The 7,500-nt window shown below is 52.2% G+C and overlaps 20 non-coding genes and 14 pseudogenes across 20 annotated transcripts in view; all 34 read right to left on the bottom strand.

Annotated features, from left to right (window-relative positions):
- LOC131111543 (5S ribosomal RNA) overlaps window positions 1-93 on the bottom strand; it is a 119-nt gene extending 26 nt beyond the window's left edge. Inside the window, exon 1 of the ribosomal RNA XR_009121253.1 lies at window positions 1-93. This exon is cut by the window's left edge and continues 26 nt beyond it. This is a non-coding gene — a ribosomal RNA (5S ribosomal RNA).
- A 112-nt stretch (window positions 94-205) lies between these two features.
- LOC131117302 (5S ribosomal RNA) lies at window positions 206-324 on the bottom strand. The gene has a single exon (XR_009124524.1). It is a non-coding gene; the product is annotated as a 5S ribosomal RNA (ribosomal RNA).
- A 112-nt stretch (window positions 325-436) lies between these two features.
- On the bottom strand, window positions 437-555 carry LOC131111551 (5S ribosomal RNA). The gene has a single exon (XR_009121261.1). It is a non-coding gene; the product is annotated as a 5S ribosomal RNA (ribosomal RNA).
- A 112-nt stretch (window positions 556-667) lies between these two features.
- On the bottom strand, window positions 668-776 carry LOC131113792 (5S ribosomal RNA; annotated as a pseudogene).
- A 112-nt stretch (window positions 777-888) lies between these two features.
- Window positions 889-1,007, bottom strand: LOC131115535 (5S ribosomal RNA). Its single transcript, XR_009122815.1, has one exon. It is a non-coding gene; the product is annotated as a 5S ribosomal RNA (ribosomal RNA).
- Window positions 1,008-1,119: 112 nt separating this feature from the next.
- On the bottom strand, window positions 1,120-1,228 carry LOC131112044 (5S ribosomal RNA; annotated as a pseudogene).
- Window positions 1,229-1,340: 112 nt separating this feature from the next.
- On the bottom strand, window positions 1,341-1,459 carry LOC131117426 (5S ribosomal RNA). The gene has a single exon (XR_009124645.1). It is a non-coding gene; the product is annotated as a 5S ribosomal RNA (ribosomal RNA).
- Window positions 1,460-1,571: 112 nt separating this feature from the next.
- LOC131118865 (5S ribosomal RNA) lies at window positions 1,572-1,690 on the bottom strand. The gene has a single exon (XR_009126005.1). It is a non-coding gene; the product is annotated as a 5S ribosomal RNA (ribosomal RNA).
- Window positions 1,691-1,802: 112 nt separating this feature from the next.
- LOC131114687 (5S ribosomal RNA) lies at window positions 1,803-1,921 on the bottom strand. Its single transcript, XR_009121990.1, has one exon. It is a non-coding gene; the product is annotated as a 5S ribosomal RNA (ribosomal RNA).
- Window positions 1,922-2,033: 112 nt separating this feature from the next.
- LOC131113693 (5S ribosomal RNA) lies at window positions 2,034-2,142 on the bottom strand (annotated as a pseudogene).
- Window positions 2,143-2,254: 112 nt separating this feature from the next.
- On the bottom strand, window positions 2,255-2,373 carry LOC131117411 (5S ribosomal RNA). Its single transcript, XR_009124630.1, has one exon. It is a non-coding gene; the product is annotated as a 5S ribosomal RNA (ribosomal RNA).
- Window positions 2,374-2,485: 112 nt separating this feature from the next.
- On the bottom strand, window positions 2,486-2,594 carry LOC131111797 (5S ribosomal RNA; annotated as a pseudogene).
- A 112-nt stretch (window positions 2,595-2,706) lies between these two features.
- On the bottom strand, window positions 2,707-2,825 carry LOC131118860 (5S ribosomal RNA). Its single transcript, XR_009126000.1, has one exon. It is a non-coding gene; the product is annotated as a 5S ribosomal RNA (ribosomal RNA).
- Window positions 2,826-2,937: 112 nt separating this feature from the next.
- LOC131117855 (5S ribosomal RNA) lies at window positions 2,938-3,056 on the bottom strand. Its single transcript, XR_009125060.1, has one exon. It is a non-coding gene; the product is annotated as a 5S ribosomal RNA (ribosomal RNA).
- A 112-nt stretch (window positions 3,057-3,168) lies between these two features.
- LOC131113963 (5S ribosomal RNA) lies at window positions 3,169-3,277 on the bottom strand (annotated as a pseudogene).
- Window positions 3,278-3,389: 112 nt separating this feature from the next.
- Window positions 3,390-3,498, bottom strand: LOC131111642 (5S ribosomal RNA; annotated as a pseudogene).
- A 112-nt stretch (window positions 3,499-3,610) lies between these two features.
- LOC131117467 (5S ribosomal RNA) lies at window positions 3,611-3,729 on the bottom strand. Its single transcript, XR_009124684.1, has one exon. It is a non-coding gene; the product is annotated as a 5S ribosomal RNA (ribosomal RNA).
- A 112-nt stretch (window positions 3,730-3,841) lies between these two features.
- On the bottom strand, window positions 3,842-3,960 carry LOC131117854 (5S ribosomal RNA). The gene has a single exon (XR_009125059.1). It is a non-coding gene; the product is annotated as a 5S ribosomal RNA (ribosomal RNA).
- Window positions 3,961-4,072: 112 nt separating this feature from the next.
- LOC131114255 (5S ribosomal RNA) lies at window positions 4,073-4,182 on the bottom strand (annotated as a pseudogene).
- Window positions 4,183-4,294: 112 nt separating this feature from the next.
- On the bottom strand, window positions 4,295-4,413 carry LOC131118427 (5S ribosomal RNA). The gene has a single exon (XR_009125598.1). It is a non-coding gene; the product is annotated as a 5S ribosomal RNA (ribosomal RNA).
- Window positions 4,414-4,525: 112 nt separating this feature from the next.
- Window positions 4,526-4,634, bottom strand: LOC131113241 (5S ribosomal RNA; annotated as a pseudogene).
- A 112-nt stretch (window positions 4,635-4,746) lies between these two features.
- Window positions 4,747-4,865, bottom strand: LOC131118916 (5S ribosomal RNA). The gene has a single exon (XR_009126057.1). It is a non-coding gene; the product is annotated as a 5S ribosomal RNA (ribosomal RNA).
- Window positions 4,866-4,977: 112 nt separating this feature from the next.
- On the bottom strand, window positions 4,978-5,086 carry LOC131113808 (5S ribosomal RNA; annotated as a pseudogene).
- A 112-nt stretch (window positions 5,087-5,198) lies between these two features.
- LOC131115461 (5S ribosomal RNA) lies at window positions 5,199-5,317 on the bottom strand. Its single transcript, XR_009122739.1, has one exon. It is a non-coding gene; the product is annotated as a 5S ribosomal RNA (ribosomal RNA).
- A 112-nt stretch (window positions 5,318-5,429) lies between these two features.
- LOC131111541 (5S ribosomal RNA) lies at window positions 5,430-5,548 on the bottom strand. Its single transcript, XR_009121251.1, has one exon. It is a non-coding gene; the product is annotated as a 5S ribosomal RNA (ribosomal RNA).
- Window positions 5,549-5,660: 112 nt separating this feature from the next.
- On the bottom strand, window positions 5,661-5,779 carry LOC131118768 (5S ribosomal RNA). Its single transcript, XR_009125920.1, has one exon. It is a non-coding gene; the product is annotated as a 5S ribosomal RNA (ribosomal RNA).
- A 112-nt stretch (window positions 5,780-5,891) lies between these two features.
- LOC131112047 (5S ribosomal RNA) lies at window positions 5,892-6,000 on the bottom strand (annotated as a pseudogene).
- Window positions 6,001-6,112: 112 nt separating this feature from the next.
- Window positions 6,113-6,221, bottom strand: LOC131113820 (5S ribosomal RNA; annotated as a pseudogene).
- A 112-nt stretch (window positions 6,222-6,333) lies between these two features.
- On the bottom strand, window positions 6,334-6,442 carry LOC131114002 (5S ribosomal RNA; annotated as a pseudogene).
- A 112-nt stretch (window positions 6,443-6,554) lies between these two features.
- LOC131117466 (5S ribosomal RNA) lies at window positions 6,555-6,673 on the bottom strand. The gene has a single exon (XR_009124683.1). It is a non-coding gene; the product is annotated as a 5S ribosomal RNA (ribosomal RNA).
- Window positions 6,674-6,785: 112 nt separating this feature from the next.
- LOC131111567 (5S ribosomal RNA) lies at window positions 6,786-6,903 on the bottom strand. The gene has a single exon (XR_009121275.1). It is a non-coding gene; the product is annotated as a 5S ribosomal RNA (ribosomal RNA).
- A 112-nt stretch (window positions 6,904-7,015) lies between these two features.
- LOC131113240 (5S ribosomal RNA) lies at window positions 7,016-7,124 on the bottom strand (annotated as a pseudogene).
- A 112-nt stretch (window positions 7,125-7,236) lies between these two features.
- On the bottom strand, window positions 7,237-7,355 carry LOC131118796 (5S ribosomal RNA). The gene has a single exon (XR_009125947.1). It is a non-coding gene; the product is annotated as a 5S ribosomal RNA (ribosomal RNA).
- Window positions 7,356-7,467: 112 nt separating this feature from the next.
- The window catches only part of LOC131113807 (5S ribosomal RNA), a 109-nt pseudogene continuing 76 nt past the window's right edge, over window positions 7,468-7,500 (bottom strand).

The following is a 7,500-nucleotide window of genomic DNA, read 5'->3' as shown; positions in this document are numbered from 1 at the left end:
CGGTCTCGCATCCAAGTACTAACCAGGCCCACCCCTGTTTAGCTTACGAGATCGGACGAGATCAGGCGTTTTCAGGGTAGTATGGCCGTAAGCTGCCAGATCAACTGAAAAGATCCTATTTGAAGGCAACGCAGGCCAAACTAGTCTCCAGCAAAAAGTGTCAAAGAGCGCCCTCTGCTGTCAGGCAAGAGCAGAAACCATAACAAGCTTACAGCACCTGGTATTCCCAGGCGGTCTCCCATCCAAGTACTAACCAGGCCCGCCCCTGCTTAGCTTCCGAGATCGGATGAGATCGGGCGTTTTCAGGGTAGTATGGCTGTAAGCTGCCAAGGCAACTGAAAAGATCCTATTTGAAGGCGACGCAGGCCAAACTAGACTCCAGCAAAAAGTGTCAAACAGCGCCCTCTGCAGTCAGGCAAGAGCAGAAACCATAAAAAGCTTACAGCACCTGGTATTCCCAGGCGGTCTCCCATCCAAGTTCTAACCAGGCCCACCCCTGTTTAGCTTACGAGATCGGACGAGATCGGGCATTTTCAGGGTAGTATGGCCGTAAGCTGCCAGGTCAACTGAAAAGATCCTATTTGAAGGCGACGCAGGCCAAACTAGACTCTGGCAAAAAGTGTCAAACAGCGCCCTTTGCTGTCAGGCAAGAGCAGAAACCATAAAAAGCTTACAGCACCTGGTATTTCCAGGCGGTCTCCCATCCAAGTACTAACCAGGCCCGCCCCTGCTTAGCGTCCGAGATCGGGCGTTTTCAGGGTAGTATGGCCGTAAGCTGCCAGATCAACTGAAAAGATCCTATTTGAAGGCGACGCAGGCCAAACTAGACTCCAGCAAAAAGTGTCAAACAGCGCCCTCTGCTGTCAGGCAAGAGCAGAAACCATAAAAAGCTAACAGCACCTGGTATTCCCAGGCGGTCTCCCATCCAAGTACTAACCAGGCCCGCCCCTGCTTAGCTTCCGAGATCGGATGAGATCGGGCGTTTTCAGGGTAGTATGGCCGTAAGCTGCCAGGTCAACTGAAAAGATCCTATTTGAAGGCGACGCAGGCCAAACTAGACTCTGGCAAAAAGTGTCAAACAGCGCCCTTTGCTGTCAGGCAAGAGCAGAAACCATAAAAAGCTTACAGCACCTGGTATTCCCAGGCGGTCTCCCATCCAAGTACTAACCAGGCCCGGCCCTGCTTAGCGTCCGAGATCGGGCGTTTTCAGGGTAGTATGGCCGTAAGCTGCCAGATCAACTGAAAAGATCCTATTTGAAGGCGACGCAGGCCAAACTAGACTCCAGCAAAAAGTGTCAAACAGCGCCCTCTGCTGTCAGGCAAGAGCAGAAACCATATAAAGCTTACAGCGCCTGGTATTCCCAGGCGGTCTCCCATCCAAGTACTAACCAGGCCCGCCCCTGCTTAGCTTCCGAGATCGGACGAGATCGGGCTTTTTCAGGGTAGTATGGCCGTAAGCTGCCAGGTGAACTGAAAAGATCCTATTTGAAGGTGACGCAGGCCAAACTAGACTCCAGCAAAAAGGGTCAAACAGCGCCCTCTGCTGTCAGGCAAGAGCAGAAACCATAAAAAGCTTACAGCACCTGGTATTCCCAGGCGGTCTCCCATCCAAGCACTAACCAGGCCCGCCCCTGCTTAGCTTCCGAGATCGGACAAGATCAGGCGTTTTAAGGGTAGTATGGCCGTAAGCTGCCAGGTCAACTGAAAAGATCCTATTTGAAGGTGACGCAGGCCAAACTAAACTCCAGCAAAAAGGGTCAAACAGCGCCCTCTGCTGTCAGGCAAGAGCAGAAACCATAAAAAGCTTACAGCACCTGGTATTCCCAGGCGGTCTCCCATCCAAGTACTAACCAGGCCCGCCCCTGCTTAGCTTCCGAGATCGGACGAGATCGGGCGTTTTCAGGGTAGTATGGCCGTAAGCTGCCAGGTCAACTGAAAAGATCCTATTTGAAGGTGACGCAGGCCAAACTAGACTCTGGCAAAAAGTGTCAAACAGCGCCCTTTGCTGTCAGGCAAGAGCAGAAACCATAAAATGCTTACAGCACCTGGTATTCCCAGGCGGTCTCCCATCCAAGTACCAACCAGGCCCGCCCCTGCTTAGCGTCCGAGATCGGGCGTTTTCAGGGTAGTATGGCCGTAAGCTGCCAGATCAACTGAAAAGATCCTATTTGAAGGCGACGCAGGCCAAACTGGACTCCAGCAAAAAGTGTCAAACAGCGCCCTCTGCTGTCAGGCAAGAGCAGAAACCATAAAAAGCTTACAGCACCTGGTATTCCCAGGCGGTCTCCCATCCAAGTACTAACCAGGCCCGCCCCTGCTTAGCTTCCGAGATCGGACGAGATCGGGCTTTTTCAGGATAGTATGGCCGTAAGCTGCCAGATCAACTGAAAAGATCCTATTTGAAGGTGACGCGGGCCAAACTAGACTCTGGCAAAAAGTGTCAAACAGCGCCCTTTGCTGTCAGGCAAGAGCAGAAACCATAAAAAGCTTACAGCACCTGGTATTCCCAGGCGGTCTCCCATCCAAGTACTAACCAGGCCCGCCCCTGCTTAGCTTCCGAGATCGGGCGTTTTCAGGGTAGTATGGCCGTAAGCTGCCAGGTCAACTGAAAAGATCCTATTTGAAGGTGACGCAGGCCAAACTAGACTCCAGCAAAAAGTGTCAAACAGCGCCCTCTGCTGTCAGGCAAGAGCAGAAACCATAAAAAGCTTACAGCACCTGGTATTCCCAGGCGGTTTCCCATCCAAGTACTAACCAGGCCCGCCCCTGCTTAGCTTCCGAGATCGGACGAGATCAGGCGTTTTAAGGGTAGTATTCCCGTAAGCTGCCAGGTGAACTGAAAAGATCCTATTTGAAGGTGACGCAGGCCAAACTAGACTCCAGCAAAAAGTGTCAAACAGCGCCCTCTGCTGTCAGGCAAGAGCAGAAACCATAAAAAGCTTTCAGCACCTGGTATTCCCAGGCGGTCTCCCATCCAAGTACTAACCAGGCCCGCCCCTGCTTAGCTTCCGAGATCGGTCGAGATCGGGCGTTTTCAGGGTAGTATGGCCGTAAGCTGCCAGGTCAACTGAAAAGATCCTATTTGAAGGTGACGCAGGCCAAATTAGACTCTGGCAAAAAGTGTCAAACAGCGCCCTTTGCTGTCAGGCAAGAGCAGAAACCATAAAAAGCTTACAGCACCTGGTATTCCCAGGCGGTCTCCCATCCAAGTACTAACCAGGCCCGCCCCTGCTTAGCGTCCGAGATCGGGCGTTTTCAGGGTAGTTTGTCCGTAAGCTGCCAGGTCAACTGAAAAGATCCTATTTGAAGGCGACGCAGGCCAAACTAGACTCCAGCAAAAAGTGTCAAACAGCGCCCTCTGCTGTCAGGCATGAGCAGAAACCATAAAAGGCTTACAGCACCTGGTATTCCCAGGCGGTCTCCCATCCAAGTACTAACCAGGCCCGCCCCTGCTTAGCTTCCGAGATCGGGCGTTTTCAGGGTAGTATGGCCGTAAGCTGCCAGGTGAACTGAAAAGATCCTATTTGAAGGTGACGCAGGCCAAACTAGACTCCAGCAAAAAGTGTCAAACAGCGCCCTCTGCTGTCAGGCAAGAGCAGAAACCATAAAAAGCTTACAGCACCTGGTATTCCCAGGCGGTTTCCCATCCAAGTACTAACCAGGCCCGCCCCTGCTTAGCTTCCGAGATCGGACGAGATCAGGCGTTTTAAGGGTAGTATGGCCGTAAGCTGCCAGGTGAACTGAAAAGATCCTATTTGAAGGTGACGCAGGCCAAACTAGACTCCAGCAAAAAGTGTCAAACAGCGCCCTCTGCTGTCAGGCAAGAGCAGAAACCATAAAAAGCTTTCAGCACCTGGTATTCCCAGGCGGTCTCCCATCCAAGTACTAACCAGGCCCGCCCCTGCTTAGCTTCCGAGATCGGTCGAGATCGGGCGTTTTCAGGGTAGTATGGCCGTAAGCTGCCAGGTCAACTGAAAAGATCCTATTTGAAGGTGACGCAGGCCAAACTAGACTCTGGCAAAAAGTGTCAAACAGCGCCCTTTGCTGTCAGGCAAGAGCAGAAACCATAAAAAGCTTACAGCACCTGGTATTCCCAGGCGGTCATCCCATCCAAGTACTAACCAGGCCCGCCCCTGCTTAGCGTCCGAGATCGGCCGTTTTCAGGGTAGTTTGGCCGTAAGCTGCCAGGTCAACTGAAAAGATCCTATTTGAAGGCGACGCAGGCCAAGCTAGACTCCAGCAAAAAGTGTCAAACAGCGCCCTCTGCTGTCAGGCATGAGCAGAAACCATAAAAGGCTTACAGCACCTGGTATTCCCAGGCGGTCTCCCATCCAAGTACTAACCAGGCCCACCCCTTTTTAGCTTACGAGATCGGACGAGATCGGGCGTTTTCAGGGTAGTATGACCGTAAGCTGCCAGATCAACTGAAAAGATCCTATTTGAAGGCGACGCAGGCCAAACTAGACTCTGGCAAAAAGTGTCAAACAGCGCCCTTTGCTGTCAGGCAAGAGCAGAAACCATAAAAAGCTTACAGCACCTGGTATTCCCAGGCGGTCTCCCATCCAAGTACTAACCAGGCCCGCCCCTGCTTAGCGTCCGAGATCGGGCGTTTTCAGGGTAGTTTGGCCGTAAGCTGCCAGGTCAACTGAAAAGATCCTATTTGAAGGCGACGCAGGCCAAACTAGACTCCAGCAAAAAGTGTCAAACAGCGCCCTCTGCTGTCAGGCATGAGCAGAAACCATAAAAGGCTTACAGCACCTGGTATTCCCAGGCGGTCTCCCATCCAAGTACTAACCAGGCCCACCCCTTTTTAGCTTACGAGATCGGACGAGATCGGGCGTTTTCAGGGTAGTATGACAGTAAGCTGCCAGATCAACTGAAAAGATCCTATTTGAAGGCGACGCAGGCCAAACTAGACTCCAGCAAAAAGTGTCAAACAGCGCCCTCTGCTGTCAGGCAAGAGCAGAAACCATAAAAAGCTTACAGCACCTGGTATTCCCAGGCGGTCTCCCATCCAAGTACTAACCAGGCCCGCCCCTGCTTAGCTTCCGAGATCGGGCGTTTTCAGGGGAGTATGGCCTTAAGCTGCCAGGGCAACTTAAAAGATCCTATTTGAAGGCGACGCAGGCCAAACTAGACTCCAGCAAAAAGTGTCAAACAGCGCCCTCTGCTTTCAGGCAAGAGCAGAAACCATAAAAAGCTTACAGCACCTGGTATTCCTAGGCGGTCTCCCATCCAAGTACTAACCAGGCCCGCCCCTGCTTAGCTTCCGAGATCGGATGAGATCGGGCGTTTTCAGGGTAGTATGGCTGTAAGCTGCCAAGGCAACTGAAAAGATCCTATTTGAAGGCGACGCAGGCCAAACTAGACTCCAGCAAAAAGTGTCAAACAGCGCCCTCTGCTGTCAGGCAAGAGCAGAAACCATAAAAAGCTTACAGCACCTGGTATTCCCAGGCGGTCTCGCATCCAAGTACTAACCAGGCCCACCCCTGTTTAGCTTACGAGATCGGACGAGATCAGGCGTTTTCAGGGTAGTATGGCCGTAAGCTGCCAGATCAACTGAAAAGATCCTATTTGAAGGCAACGCAGGCCAAACTAGTCTCCAGCAAAAAGTGTCAAAGAGCGCCCTCTGCTGTCAGGCAAGAGCAGAAACCATAACAAGCTTACAGCACCTGGTATTCCCAGGCGGTCTCCCATCCAAGTACTAACCAGGCCCGCCCCTGCTTAGCTTCCGACATCGGACGAGATCGGGCTTTTTCAGGATAGTATGGCCGTAAGCTGCCAGATCAACTGAAAAGATCCTATTTGAAGGTGACGCAGGCCAAACTAGACTCTGGCAAAAAGTGTCAAACAGCGCCCTTTGCTGTCAGGCAAGAGCAGAAACCATAAAAGGCTTACAGCACCTGGTATTCCCAGGCGGTTTCCCATCCAAGTACTAACCAGGCCCGCCCCTGCTTAGCTTCCGAGATCGGGCGTTTTCAGGGTAGTATGGCCGTAAGCTGCCAGGTGAACTGAAAAGATCCTATTTGAAGGTGACGCAGGCCAAACTAGACTCCAGCAAAAAGTGTCAAACAGCGCCCTCTGCTGTCAGGCAAGAGCAGAAACCATAAAAAGCTTACAGCACCTGGTATTCCCAGGCGGTTTCCCATCCAAGTACTAACCAGGCCCGCCCCTGCTTAGCGTCCGAGATCGGGCGTTTTCAGGGTAGTTTGGCCGTAAGCTGCCAGGTCAACTGAAAAGATCCTATTTGAAGGCGACGCAGGCCAAACTAGACTCCAGCAAAAAGTGTCAAACAGCGCCCTCTGCTGTCAGGCATGAGCAGAAACCATAAAAGGCTTACAGCACCTGGTATTCCCAGGCGGTTTCATATCCAAGTACTAACCAGGCCCGCCCCTGCTTAGCTTCCGAGATCGGGCGTTTTCAGGGTAGTATGGCCGTAAGCTGCCAGGTGAACTGAAAAGATCCTATTTGAAGGTGACGCAGGCCAAACTAGACTCCAGCAAAAAGTGTCAAACAGCGCCCTCTGCTGTCAGGCAAGAGCAGAAACCATAAAAAGCTTACAGCACCTGGTATTCCCAGGCGGTTTCCCATCCAAGTACTAACCAGGCCCGCCCCTGCTTAGCTTCCGAGATCGGACGAGATCAGGCGTTTTAAGGGTAGTATGGCCGTAAGCTGCCAGGTGAACTGAAAAGATCCTATTTGAAGGTGACGCAGGCCAAACTAGACTCCAGCAAAAAGTGTCAAACAGCGCCCTCTGCTGTCAGGCAAGAGCAGAAACCATAAAAAGCTTTCAGCACCTGGTATTCCCAGGCGGTCTCCATCCAAGTACTAACCAGGCCCGCCCCTGCTTAGCTTCCGAGATCGGTCGAGATCGGGCGTTTTCAGGGTAGTATGGCCGTAAGCTGCCAGGTCAACTGAAAAGATCCTATTTGAAGGTGACGCAGGCCAAACTAGACTCTGGCAAAAAGTGTCAAACAGCGCCCTTTGCTGTCAGGCAAGAGCAGAAACCATAAAAAGCTTACAGCACCTGGTATTCCCAGGCGGTCTCCCATCCAAGTACTAACCAGGCCCGCCCCTGCTTAGCGTCCGAGATCGGGCGTTTTCAGGGTAGTTTGGCCGTAAGCTGCCAGGTCAACTGAAAAGATCCTATTTGAAGGCGACGCAGGCCAAACTAGACTCCAGCAAAAAGTGTCAAACAGCGCCCTCTGCTGTCAGGCATGAGCAGAAACCATAAAAGGCTTACAGCGCCTGGTATTCCCAGGCGGTCTCCCATCCAAGTACTAACCAGGCCCACCCCTTTTTAGCTTACGAGATCGGACGAGATCGGGCGTTTTCAGGGTAGTATGACCGTAAGCTGCCAGATCAACTGAAAAGATCCTATTTGAAGGCGACGCAGGCCAAACTAGACTCCAGCAAAAAGTGTCAAACAGCGCCCTCTGCTGTCAGGCAAGAGCAGAAACCATAAAAAGCTTACAGCACCTGGTATTCCCAGGCGGTCTC

Source organism: Doryrhamphus excisus, unplaced genomic scaffold (assembly GCF_030265055.1).
Source record: "Doryrhamphus excisus isolate RoL2022-K1 unplaced genomic scaffold, RoL_Dexc_1.0 HiC_scaffold_25, whole genome shotgun sequence".
In the NCBI taxonomy this organism is placed as follows: Eukaryota; Metazoa; Chordata; class Actinopteri; order Syngnathiformes; family Syngnathidae; genus Doryrhamphus; species Doryrhamphus excisus.
The sequence above is the reverse complement of the archived record's forward strand: the minus strand, read 5'-3'. Positions and strand labels throughout refer to the sequence as shown.